Here is a 14,538-nt window from a genome sequence, read left to right on the forward strand (position 1 = left end):
TAACACATGATTCACATATGCCTTTGTTGCTCCTTGTTTCTCTTTGCTTCTGCCATATTGAAGTATATATATGACATAATGTTATATTGTATCTATTATTGAACTCACTAAGCATCACCGCTTACCCTATCAATGTTTAACAATTTCTGGTGATAAGTAACCAGTATGATCTTATACTATTGAAAGAATTAGATTAGGTTGTAATAATACTTTTGTACTTCAGTTTATGTTTGTATAAATTACAATATCTTGGGTAGTTATGTATTATATAACACTTTGTAATAGTCGGTTTGTATCCAGTAGTTTGTAACCTCTCTATCAATGTAATATATTGCTTTTATGAATATGCATGTAGCATGTTTTGGAGTAATAATATTGTGAAGTATGAAAGTTTGACTTTTTCAAAATTACGAAAGTTGGGGTCTTTCACATCTTACCAAAAATAGTCTGAAATGCTCTCGACCTCCCTCTCAAGGGATGCCTCTTCGAACTCAGTCATGGCCCTCAGGCCTAAAACCCCATCGCATCCCATTTCCACCTAATTAATCGTGAACGGATAACCGAAGAACCACAAGCGTGATTTGCTACAAACCATGATACTAAGCCCATGACATCTCTTCTCAATCTGCTACAATGTATGGTACTCGAACCATAACATCACTCCTCAATCCGCTCCGATGTATGGGACTCGAACCATAACATCAATCCTCAATCTGCTCCGATGCATGCTACTCGAACCATAACATCACTCCTCAATCCGCTACGATGCATGGTACTCGAACCATAACATTACTCCTCAATCTGCTTCGATGTATGGTACTCGAACCATAACATCACTCCTTAATCTACTACGATGCATGGTACTCAAACCATAACATCACTCCTCAATCTGCTCCGATGTATGGTACTCGGACCATAACATCACTCCTCAATCCGCTACGATGCATGGTATTCGAACCATAACATCACTCATCAATCTGCTCCGATGCATGGTACTCGGACCATAACATCACTCCTCAATCCGCTACGATGCATGGTATTCGAACCATAACATCACTCCTTAATCTGCTCCGATGCATGGTACTCGAACCATAACATCACTCCTCAATCCGCTACGATGCATGGTATTCAAACCATAACATCACTCCTCAATCTGCTCTGATGCATGGTACTCAAACCATAACATCACTCCTCACTCTACTACTTAGAACCTTCATAATACTCCCTATATTGAGTATGGATCCTCTGATTTCGGTAGTATGAGCCCATACTACCTGCCACATCTACCCATACTGACCACACAGACCATCCTAGAGCTCCTAAGTAGCTGAAATAAAGTGTTTTTATAAGGTGCGTCTGAAATAAAGTGTTTTTATACTGACCACATCTACCCATACTGACCACACTTTATTTGAAACAAATTTTCACATTATAAAAACACTTTATTTCACAATATTATAAAACTCATTGTTTCATATATTCGAACATAAGTAAAAATCCCAAGATCATAACATAGAAATAAAACTTCGTGTGTGTGTGTGTACTGATCATGCCGGTGCCTTCCCGAGATCCTCACTAGTACCTGAAACACATAACACAAAACACTGTAAGCACGAAGCTTAGTGAGTTCCCCAAAATACCACACATAACACATACTAGCCACTCGATGCTATAACTCTGTGCGCCCTTGGGCCCTAATTCTGTGGACCTTCTGGTCCTAACTCTACGAACCTTCTGGTTCTAACTCTGATATACACACGGCATAAATCACATAGAAATAATGTAGTGCAGCACATCACATAAATAGCATACAATAACTCTGTCACATTACTCTAATTACCACTCAAGGCAAAGTATAGTGAGAAGACTCACCTCAAACGTAGTCGGGTGAACTCTCGTGCTCATCGTCCCAACCTAGCCTCCTCCTATTATTCAAATAACATTCCCGATCAATACTCTCTCACAGTCTCATCTCTAAAGATTGGGTAGAAGACCATTCTACCCCTCCCTGAACTCTCTCAAGTCAGCCTTGACTAAAACCCTAAAGTCAATGAAAGTCAACGGTCAAACTTTGACCCGACTCGTTGAGTGCACATGGACGACTCGGCGAGTCCACACGTATCCATGGAATCCTCCTTCTAGCCTTATTTGACACATCAATTTAACCCCTTTCTCGATGAGTTACATATGACACGAATCGCGGGGCAACCCCGACTCGACTCGTCGAGTCCATTTATGAACTCGGTGAGTTGCATCCATGATCATACTCAAATGACCTTCTGAGGCCAAATTTGTTCCTTTAATCCATAGATATTTCCTTCCCAAGTTCAACGAACACGTAAAGGTACAACCTTGATACACATGCAACGCTCATAAGTCTCAAAATGGAGAATTCACTCATAAATGGCGACCAAAGCTTATGACTCTTAAAGGATTTGCATATAGCTAGGGTATAGGGACTCTCTGGACCTCCCATGGTCCAGATATGAAGATATAGACACAAGGGGACATCACATACTCTAGATCTCTTACCAAAAGAAGAGAAAAAAAAACCCTAGATTCATGAAATCTAGTACACAAACGAAGATGTACACAAATCCTTACCTCCCACAACAGCTCTGAATGAAAAGATGGAAGATTTAAGTCCCACAAGATAGCCTAACTCGAAATCCATCCTTCCCTTTGCTAAAGCACACCAAAAGATGATGAATTAGCCTTCCTCTTGCACCACAAGCTTCCTCTCTGCTCTCTAGAGTTTCTCAGGGTGTAATGGCCGCAAATGAAGGCCATAAGGACCTTTAAATAGGTCCCACACTCAGACAACTAGGGTTTTTCTTAACAGCTCTGACTCAGCGAGTCCAAATACTTGACTCATCGAGTCCCTTCATTAAACAAGTCACCAAATCGCGATCCTACTCGACGAGTTGGGGCGTCAACTCGCTGAGTCTCTTCACACCCCAAAGATAAAATACTCAAATTTCCATACCGGGATATCCGGATGTTACATCTTAGTGGTTTGGACCTTCCCAATGGATAAAGCTAGAAACTTTATCAATTAAGTCCTTGGAAAGGATCAGATCTGAGCTTTGGAGCTCCTAAATTAGAAGAAAATGGACTATGCTTCATTGAGTTTCTTAAACCATTCCTTACAATTTGGCTGTAGGCTGTCACAGCATGACGACTGGGAAATCAATGACTTTTTGGCATTTTATGCCCACAACATAGCCAAGGAAAGCAACAATGTAGAGGGGTGTTGTTGGCAATCTGACCTTATCTTTTACCGTTGACACCAGTTGACTTTTGGTCAAACTTCAGTAGAATTGAGTATTTGACTAAGGATTCGTCTCTGTTTGGCTTTAGGAAGCTTGGTTTGGCTATTTTGTTCCTGAGTAACTTTTGGGATTCTGTAGAATAGTTAAGGTGAGTTTTCCTCATGTACTTATGGGTTGAAGGCACCAAGGCTAACCCACTAGGTTGTGTTATGTATCTTGGTATATAGGATGTCACTATGTTGTAGTAATATGATAGATTGGTATATCTGTATAATTGCCTATACTTTCGAGTTCTATGTTTATATGTTGCATATGTCGGCATAGTGCGGTTGGGTTGAGGCAATATTACTTTGTGCGGAAGCCAGCAAACTCGGGAGCAATCCAAACATAATTAAGGGCTGGAAGGGAAATCCAGACATACATTGTGGGCTTCGGAGCAATCCAGATATAAATTCACAACCGATAGCACAATCCAGACTTATGTTGTAGGTTCAGGAGCAATCCAGACATAAGTTGAGATCTGATCGGACAATCCAGACTTATGTTGTCAGCACGGTAGTAGTCCATACAGAAGCTAAGGCCTGGGAGAGCAATCTAGACTTATGTTGTGGGCTTAGGGGTAATCCACTCTGATGACTGTGGACCCGACATGCATGCTTGTATATGTTTTGTTGTGTGGGATATTTTGGGGGAACTCACTAACATTTGGCTTACAGTTGTGGATTTTAATGTTCAAGTACTTTAGATGATTGGGGAAAAGCGAAGGCGGGATTTTTCACATCTGTGACATCCCCAATTTCATGGCCAGAAAACAACGATTTGTTTATGCTTTATTTACAATCGGAGTATCCTTCTGAAAAATAATATTGTTGAATTTATTCCCAAAATATGATAAAGATATTATCAAAGCATTTCCAAAGAAATGTATTTTAATTATATTAAAAACGTTGGGATGTCATCGTCATGGAAATAACATAGGCATTACAAACATCTATTATTCTATTGGCCTATAATCCAAAAATGTCTCATCTGATAATCACACCTGTGCTCTTGTGTCACTACCTGTGATACAAGAAACTGAGTGAGTCAAGCTTAGGAGCCTGGTAAGCACATATGGTTTTCAACCCACAATAATTAAACTCTTTATTTTCATCAAATCATTCAACCCGATTACACATTCTCGTTATCCTTATTTTCTATCCCAAAAGCACCTAATTAAGAGATGTATCCTAAGGATTATCTTCAAGATAGACAATAATTCTTAGGGGATTCCATAGCAATATATTTCATTAAGGCAACCACAAGGGGGATGGAGTACACGTGGTGAACACTTAGCTCAAAAACACTTACATGTTGCGAGCCTACCAGCGTTCCACTAGATTATCTAGAATAGTCCATGGTAGTCATCTATATATAGCTAGATGATTGGACCATCTTTATGGTCAAGGCCTCTTATCATTTATCTAATCTTTCATCTTTCATCATCTATATCATCTTTCATTTACCCATCTTTACCCAACACAATTATAGGTATAAAATACATATACAGTTTAAATCAAGTAAAACATGTATAAATCATTCATCCAATATATATATATACATATATATATATATATATATATATATATATATATATATATATATATATATATATATATATATATATCAGGAATACATATAATAAGCCTATATAGCATGTAATTTATCTTAAATACTTCATATCTATATATAAGATGAAACTAATTATGCACTCACTTGTTAAAGTGATGATTCTAAATTCGGACAGCATTTCACTTCTAGCAATTGTCATTTTCTTTGACGTAACCTAGTATGATTATCACTAAGTTTTATTCTAATATCTATTGCAACTAATTATTAGTATAGATTCATCATTAATACAAAGTCTACTTCAAGATCTATCAAGTAAGGATCAGCTAGAAAGGACAGTTAGGAGCCAGGGTCATTTCGCCATATAGCCTTTCTGAAATCCAACAACCAAGATAATGTGACCTTTCTAGACACCTCTCATGTAAGTAGATCAATCAATATAATAACTTGGAAGCACCGATAAACCTTTTATAGGTTCATAATAATGATAATGCACTTAAACATAAGTTACACTTAAAGTACGACAAGCATAACTAAACTTACAAGTGGTTTAGTCAGAAACCGAACTCTGCGTAGGCTGAACTTCTGAACTGAATTCTCTATTTCTTGAGGCTTTCTGGCACTCTGGAGCTTCGCTACTAGCACCTAGGAAGTGCTATATAAAGGCGTTGAGGCTTTGTGAGGTTTTGGGAGGAGTTTGGATGGAAAATGTGAAGAAAATAGTGAAAATTGAGCTCTATTTATAGGATGCAAGTGGTCCAATACGCGGGGCGTACTCAACTTACATAGCGCGTACTGGGGCCATGTGTAACTATCATATCGCAAGGCTTGGGGAAACTACAAATAAAATTACATTTAGTGGCATAAATCTTTAGTGGCATAAGATTTTAGTGCCACTATAGTATGTTCTTTAGTGGCACATATTTCTGTATGATACTATACATTTTAAAATTCCGACAATCAATTTTTGGTTCCCTCCATTCCGCGCTTTTACCTCTAATTTTTAAAAAAACCCTAAAATATTGCGGCTCCTCGACAGTTTCAAAATTTATCAACGATTTTTTTATTACATCAAAATTAATGGAAAAGTTTTGAAGGGCAATACTAATAGATAGTATCTCTCACTCCATCCCTTGTCCACCCTTATCCCTCGTCGCTCAATCCTAGTCTTTGCTCAGATCGGTGTCGCACACTTATGGGAAGCCATCATTGTCATTACGGTTGGGCCCTCATCGTGGTTGTTGCATTTTGCTATCTCGTTTAGGGAAATGGGATAAGCCAATGACCACCTTGAACAATGTCATCTATTTTGCTATCCCATCTAGGTTTTTCTTCATTCTGCTACACTCAGTTCTTCCGCAACTATTTATTCGAAGGTATTATTATATTTATTCATGTTATTGTCTCCTTGATTGGGTTGACTAGATCCAACTGTAGATGGGGTTTTGACGAAATTGAGAATTATGTTTTTTTTTAACGGATCAATATATATATATATATATATATATATATATATATATATATATATATATATATATATATATATATATATATATATATATATATATTAGAAAGAACCAGTTAGAAGCTGGGCAGTTATAGAAAATAAACAAAAATATAAGAACAAAGAAAAAATACATAGGAATTTAAAATCAACACCCAAATATCTGATGGGCAATATCTAAGTGACTGAAAGAGGTAACTAGTGCCCAATGGAGAGGATGACTAGAAGTCGACAACAACAACAACCAACATTGAGTAACACCTTTCAACGGTAGCAAATATAGATTTGTCCTAGTATATTCAAGAGTATAGGACTTCCTTAAAACCAATTTTTTTGTGGAGCAGACAATCCATGACCTATTTGCAGAACAACGACAAGTGAATTTACTGCTATCCCATTGCCCATTAGGGGTATTTTTGGACCAGAACTAGTCTCCAACTTTTTCATATCCATGATCCTAGGTCCCAGCTAATAACACCATTCTCTATGCATCAAGCCTGGTAGACAGCTTCAATGGTTCCACCACCCTGTTGATAGGGGCAATTTGGTCAACACTTCCAACAACAACACCTCCACCTTCTGGTTAAAATTGGCTTAACTGAAATGTGTTTACCTGCACTTGGGAGAATATTCCAATCAAAGAAAACACTTACTCACACCAAAGCACATCCCCCCGACCCAATACCCACACGAAAGAATCAATTAAGACACAAAAAAGAATATCCGGCGCAACATATATCCTAATTGATGTCTACCCTATGAATTAAAAACACACGCCAAACACACACTAGTTGCGTCGAGATATGTCAATAAGAGACCCCAAATTATCCCCTTACCCCCCCCCCCCCCCCCCCCCGGTCAATGCGTCGCCAACTTCAACATACAACCGATTAAAGATGGGAAATTATGATCACTATAACTGTAACACCCCAGTCACTTCAGAAGACAGAAAGACATCTTTTTTTTATTTTTTAAACCAGGGCCACATCCCAAGAGCATATCACTTATAATCGACAGATTGTATTGATTGGATCGAAACACCAGTCCTTCCATTCAATTGACCTATTTTTTAACCTTGCATTTATCCATAAGTGTGATATCGTTTGGATATCATTTGCCAGACAATTGTGAGATTTTATTTTTCCTGAATAGGCCTTCGAGTTTCTGTAATTCCAGATGATCCATATGTAGACTAGCATTATAACTGACTGGAGTTGAAGTGTGATATTTGATGTCCCATTTTTCCAAAATAAGAGGTCTGTCACTGATGTCAGAGAGTCTGGGAGTGTGCGCCACCAGGTTTTAAGACTATTCCAGACCTCACCAGAGATTATGCAATTGAGAAAAAGATGTTCTTCAGTTTTAGTTTCTTGCTCGCATAGTATGCACATGGGGTTAGTTCCAATTCCTCTCTTCAAGAGGTTCGCCCTTGTTGGGATCCGACCGTGAGCCACTCTTCATGCCAGTATATTGACCTTCTTAGGGACTAGATTGTTCCAATCCCAGACTAATGTTGATTTAGGCAATGACATTTCGTCAATCAAAGTCCGTAGGGAAGAGACCGAGTATATTCCTGATGGTTCCAACTTCCAGCTCCAATTTGATCGCTGATTAGACTGAGATTCTGTGAAGAGTTCTTTGAGATCGATATTTTCTTTTGCAAGAATTGTTGGCAGGTTTACAATGTTACCCCAGCAACAACTTTTCCGCTTTGCTCTGGACGGTGCGTTAAAACCCCCATCTTGTCCATAGATTGAAATGATGACATTCTTCCATAGTTCCTGTTTGTGTTCTTTGAAACGCCACCACCACTTTACTAACAATGCGAGGTTATGGGCTTTGAGACTACCGATACTTAAACCTCCATTCTCTTGTTTCGATAGAACTTTTTCCCAACCAATCCATGCTAATTTTGATTTCTCTGATGAACCACCCCAAAAGAAGCGTCTTCTTATTTTTTCGATATTATTAACAACTTTAATTGGAGCCTTATATAATGAAAAGAGGAATGTACCGAGGCTACCCAACACCGCTTTGCATAATGTAAATCTGCCGCCAAAGGAGAGCGTAGAGGCTTTCCACTTTGATCATTTAGCTTGGAATTTGGCAGTCAGCCCGCTCCATTGGGAAATCCTTGAGATTGTAGCACCCACAGGCATACCCAAATAGATAAAAGGTAATTTACCAATAGAGCATTGGTTGCTTCTGGCCAACAATTCAATTTCAAGATTATTGATCTCCAAACCGAAGAGTTTGCTTTTTGTTATGCTTACTTTTAGACCCAAGGCAAGCTCATAGCAACAAAGTATTCTGATTAGGTTCTTGGTGTTTTGTGTTGACCACTCTCCTAGGAAAATTGCATCGTCCGCGTATTGGAGATGAGACACTGTTGGACCGTTATTTGGAAGGGCAATGCCTTTGAAGATGTTATGGTTTGTAGCTTCTTCCATTGCGATATTCAGTCCTTCAGCAGCCAAGATGAATAAGAAATGAGAGAGAGGGTCCCCCTATCGAATTCCCCTCTCTAGAGAGAATTCTTTGGTTGCTGATCCATTAACTATTATTGAGGCCCTAGCGGAGGTAAGGCAACTCCAAATCCAACTGTGCCATTTTAATCCAAAGTCCATCTGTGCCATTATAGAATCCAAGTACTTCCAATTTACACAATCAAAAGCATTTTCGAAATCTACTTTAAAGAGGAAAGCGTTGGTTTTTGATTTCTTAACCCATGAGATGATTTCATTTACGATCAGCGGGCCGTCAAGTATGCTACGGTTCTTTATGAAAGCTGTTTGGGTTGGGCTAATGACTTTTTCTATCACGACTTTTAATCTTTCGGCTAGCACCTTCGAGATGATCTTATAAAGGCATCCGTTTAAACTAATCGGTCTAAAGTCATCCAGAGTGTTTGGGTCTATAATCTTCAGCACTAAAATGATAAACGAGGAGTTGCATCCTCTGTCTATTATTCCAATTTTCTCAAATTCCTTGATAGATAAAAATATGTCACCTCCGATTGTATCCCATTGTTTCTTGATAAACGCAAATGTGAATCCATCGGGGCCTGGAGCCTTGTCGGCCCCGCATTTCCACACCGCTGTCTTTACTTCTTCGAGGGAAAAAGCTGCTTCAAGAATGGACCGGTCGTTGAACGATAATTTTTTGAACCTGGGACTAACGAAGGGAGGCCTATTTTGGTTAGTTTCCTTGAGCTTGATGTAAAAATGGTTGTAAGCCTCGGATTTGACTTTTTCTGGGTCCGAAGTCCAAATCCCATTAACGTCAATGCCAGTTAGTCGCTGTGAACGGATATTTTTGTTAATTAGAGCATGAAAGAACCCGAAGTTTTCGTCGCCTTCTAAAGCCCATTTACATCTTGACTTTTGTTTCAGGTCCAACAAACGTTTGGATTCGATCTCTCTTAGTTGTTTTAGCAACTCTTTTCTAACGGCCATATCCGATTCAGATGACGATTCAGATGATTGTGTTTCCTCTGCCTTTAGATCGATATCATTCACTTTGTTGGAGATTTCCTTAATCTTTTTCCTATTTTCAGTTTCCTCCATTGCTTTATTTTTTTTCTTTTCTGTTTTTTAATTTCCCAGCAACCACAGATAATGGGGAAAGTGAAGAGCATAAACTGCTACACCACCCCGCTCTCACGAATTGAAGAAACGGAATGGAGATGGGCCAAAGTCGGAAACTCCAAATGTTAAGAGGATAAGGCAGTGGTCAGAGTGGAGGCGTGGTAACGCCAACGAATTAAGTTGTGGCCAATCATTGATGGTATTGAGAGTTACCATGAAGCGATCTAACGTACTATGTTTGGATCCATCCGTGCTCATGAATGTGAATCTTCTACCGCCCAATTGAATATCTATTAATCCTGATTTTGATATGAAATTGTTAAAGTGGTCTGCAATTGATTGGCAAAATTGAGATCCTAATCTCTCCAATGGAGATCTGACTGTGTTGAAGTCGCCGAAGACGATCCATCGAGTATCACAGTCTGAGTTTATTTCCCTTTCTAGCTTTCTCCAAAGTTCCCGTCTTCGATTTGGATCATTGGGCGCGTACACGTTCACGAAAGCATAATTTGCTTTAGATGTCATCCAAATACCCTTTATTATTAAATATCCTTGGTCGCTTGAAGATTGTGTTAGGAGGAATTTCTCACGATTCCATAAGGTTGCAATTCCCCCAGAGAGCCCTTGAGGATTACTGACTTCACATTGAAAATAATTAGAGCCCCAAATATCTTTATCGAGCCTGCCTTTGACATCCATGGATTTCGTTTCCTGTAGACCTACTAGAAAAGTACGGTTTTGAATCCTAAGGTTTTTGATCCATTCTCTTTTTAACTCGCACCCAACACCTCTGCTATTTAGGGAAAAGATATTCATTGATCGATTATGTTAATTCTCCTTTTCTTGATTACGTTCCTGATTTGATCTTCGAAACCGCTGATTTGGAAACCTATCTTCTCTCCAACTGCGATTGTTTGAGAAATCTCTTCTTCGGTGTTAGAAGTCGCACCAGTGTGGCGATTGATGTAATTTAGGGGTAATGTATTCAAGTCGATATCCTTCTGATTGAGGTTTTGTCTTCCGGGATTGACTTCACCTGGGACGTGGCTTGATTGGGCCTCCATATTAAAGGGTTGTGTTTCTGGAATTGGGCCTGAGTTTTGGTGAGAGTGGGCTACTGACTTTTGATTTGGGTTAGGATTAAATTGGGCTGGGAAAGTCGAATTAGGGCGAACTGGGTTTGCGTCCCACAAGCGTGGGAAGCAATCTGCATGAGGCTCTTCGGAAACCGGGCAATTCACTGGCATGTCGGAGCCGATTAGAAAAGAGTTGCTAAAACAATTGTTCGACCTATTGTCCATTCTTGTTAGAAAAGAGTTGCTAAAGCTCCGGCGACCGGGAATCAATTCGATCTCTCTTAGTTGTTTTAGCAACTCTTAGTTGTTTTAGCAATGTGTTTAAGATGATCTATAATTTGTGTTTCAAGTTAGGGTTTCTTCCTTTCTTGTTATATGTTTTTGTTGGTTGATAGAACATGGCACACCAATTGTTCGACCTATTGTCCATGAAAATCAATTGATTATGGTTTTGATTTATGAAGGCTTTTACTTTGTTTGCCACTAAGATGCTTTTGGTAGACTCTATTTCATTTTCTTCTCTCTTTTTATATATAGGATCCTACCAAGTCTTTTTATCTATTAAAATATTTTACTTAACTGCATATACACATACCCCCACCATATGGGAATATGTTGACCAACGTGTTAGGTTTGATTAACATATAAAAATTACAAATTTAATTTAGTTTTATAGGTTGATGTTCGCTGCTTGTTGTAGTGTTGCCACCAATGGTGAATTCATAGATGAAATACAATGAAGATGAAATTGAAAAAGATTCTGATGTGTGAGGGAAATCATGGAATCTTTGTTGAATCCAAAATATACCTAAACATCAGTCTGAATTAGTAGTGATGGCAAAACATTTCATTTTGGCATATGGACTTCAAACACAACATAAAAGGTAGCTTCCTAATTCTAAATGCATGCATAGAAATTACATTATGAGATGAATTTGGTTGTTATTTCAGTATGGATTGAGTACCAGTAATGACAAAAGGCAAGAAATTGTTAGCAAGTGAATTTTATAGAAATATAATTTCACACTTTTATAGTGAAAAGTGTGCAATTATAATAATTAAGGATTCTAATCAACTTATGTGTTTTCTCAATAAATAAGATAGGTATGGGTATGTCACAGTTTTTTATATATAAAAAATATACAAATACTAATAAGAAACTATACAAGAAACTAGATTATAATATGTAGATAAACTTAACTATTTACTCTTTCATTTAACAAGAATTTAAAAAACCTTTTATTTTATGAGACATTTAATTTTACTAAGTAAAATTTTGTGCAACTTGTTTTGACATTGTTCTGTTTTAAGGAGAAACAAGTTATAGGATATGAAAGTGATCATTGAGCATTATTAACAAGGATGCTTTTGTAGTTTAATCAAAATATATGTTTTTTTAGCTTATATAAATGTACTAGAGTTAAACAAGTGTTTTGCATCTCAAAACTTTGTTCTTTTTTTTTTTTTCGCTATTTTTGTCGTTAATGGTCAGGTGAAACGCACATGTTTCACCTGAAGAATACATAGAGTCAAACATTCTTGATATTGTGGAAACAAATATCCAATCAACATATATTACATGCATTATTGATCGAATTGCTACATTTGGCATAATGTTGCCATTTTTTTGTTATGATTATGAATAACGTTATGAAATATTTCACATTTGAGATACAGTCTTGGATGATAAAAATGTCAGCCGAATTTTCTAGGCTTCTAAGTGTGTAAGTCTTTCCTATCTAAGATATATCAATGTACTTTCATTTATTTGTGTATTATAGCATTCTACTTTTATTATTTTCTATTACAAACTCACATAAGTCTTTTTTTTTCCTTGTTAAGGCGTTTCACATTGAAAATTGAATCATGCTCTTGTTTACATAAATCGTGAAAAATTCAATCATGCTTTTGGTTACTAGAGGAGTAATTATGCAAAGATCCAGGTCAATCAAGTTTCATGTTTCTTCTGCAACAAGTGTTTAGCTTGATAATAATATGTTTTGAGTACTAACACAACATTTAGACTTGTTAAACATTTTTTGAAGAAGTTTGTATTTTAAATATATCAAGAAATATTGTCGTTAGACTAATTGAATTAGCATAATGATATTGTGTTTCCATTTATTATCTTAATTGTTCTATTATTACCTTATATTCCTTTTAAAAAGTGTTACTAAAAGCATGAAAACAATATTTATTTTAACACTTCAACAGTGGCATAAAAATAGTGTCACTAAAATCTACAAGTGCTTTAGTGGCATAATAGGAATGTAGGACTAAAACTCAATATTGTTGCAGCGATACAACCAAAAAGTGCCACTAAAGGCCGTTAGTAACACTTATTTTTTGTACCGTTAACTGTCAAGGAGGTTTTTAGTGGCAGATTTTTGGTTTTTAATGGCACTTTTTCTATGTTACTAAATGTCATTTTATTTGTATTGGGAGGAAGGTGTGCCAAATCGTGTCAAGTGTTGCCCTCTTGTTAATCTGAAAATCATTTATCTTCCAAAATCCATAACTTTAGTATTTGAGTTCCGTTTTTGACGTTCTTTATATCCATGCGTAGCTATCGATGAGATCTACAATTTTCTTTTAGACTTTGTCGGCTAATTTTGATTTATTTTTAAAGTTATATTTTAACAGGGTTAGACAGTTAACGTCTATTAAAATTCCATAACTTTGTCATTCGACGTCTGTTTTAGACTGTCTTTATACCTTTAAAATTCCTATTAATGAGATTTTCAATTTTTGTTTAGATTGTGTCAACTAATGATTGATCAATCTAAAATTCGATTTCTGAGTTGCACACTGTTACGCTGAATCTTAGAAAAATCATAATTTCTTTAAATGAAGTTAGATTTGGATGTTCTCTATATGTACGCTCTTGGTATAATGTCTAGTACAAATTTCGTTTAGATCGCTAAGACTATAAAGTATATAGTCAAAAATTTACTATTTCCAATACACGGATACATGCCGGTTTAATCGCGAAACTTCGATAAATCATAACTCTTCATTATTAGTCGGATTTTACATTCCTTATATCTCCGGAATCATTGTTACGACTACTTCAAATTTCTTCAAAGATATTGGTTCTGATTTTTATTTTATTTTAGATACATATTTTATTCCTATTTTATCATAACGTTATAAGCAAGTATATTACATATAATTTAGACATAAATCACATAATACTCAAATAATTCTTCTTCATTACTACAAAATAGGTTACAAATTTTGATCCTAACTATTACATCATCAGACTAATGCTTAGGGAGAAACACGGGCATTAAAATTCTCTCTCCTTTAGGCTGATTCCATCCGGGAGAAACACGGGCATTAAAATTCTCTCTCCTTTAGGTTGATTCCATCCGGAAATCTTGCATGAGCAAACAGATGTGGATAACGACTCATCATGTCACTGTCTGTCTCCCAGGTAAGGTTTAGCCCATTCGAATGTTCCCATCGCACTAACACTAATTCGACCATCT

General features: G+C 37.0%; 1 long non-coding RNA gene across 1 annotated transcript; it reads left to right on the forward strand.

The window, feature by feature from the left end:
* The first annotated feature begins 6,028 nt into the window (after nt 1-6,028).
* LOC145015180 (uncharacterized) lies at nt 6,029-13,107 on the forward strand. Its single transcript, XR_013665775.1, has 3 exons — nt 6,029-6,256; nt 11,748-12,771; nt 12,890-13,107. It is a non-coding gene; the product is annotated as an uncharacterized LOC145015180 (long non-coding RNA).
* The last annotated feature ends 1,431 nt before the right edge of the window (nt 13,108-14,538 follow it).

Source organism: Lactuca saligna, chromosome 9 (genome assembly GCF_052625555.1).
Source record: "Lactuca saligna cultivar CGN05327 chromosome 9, ASM5262555v1, whole genome shotgun sequence".
Taxonomy (NCBI): Eukaryota; Viridiplantae; Streptophyta; class Magnoliopsida; order Asterales; family Asteraceae; genus Lactuca; species Lactuca saligna.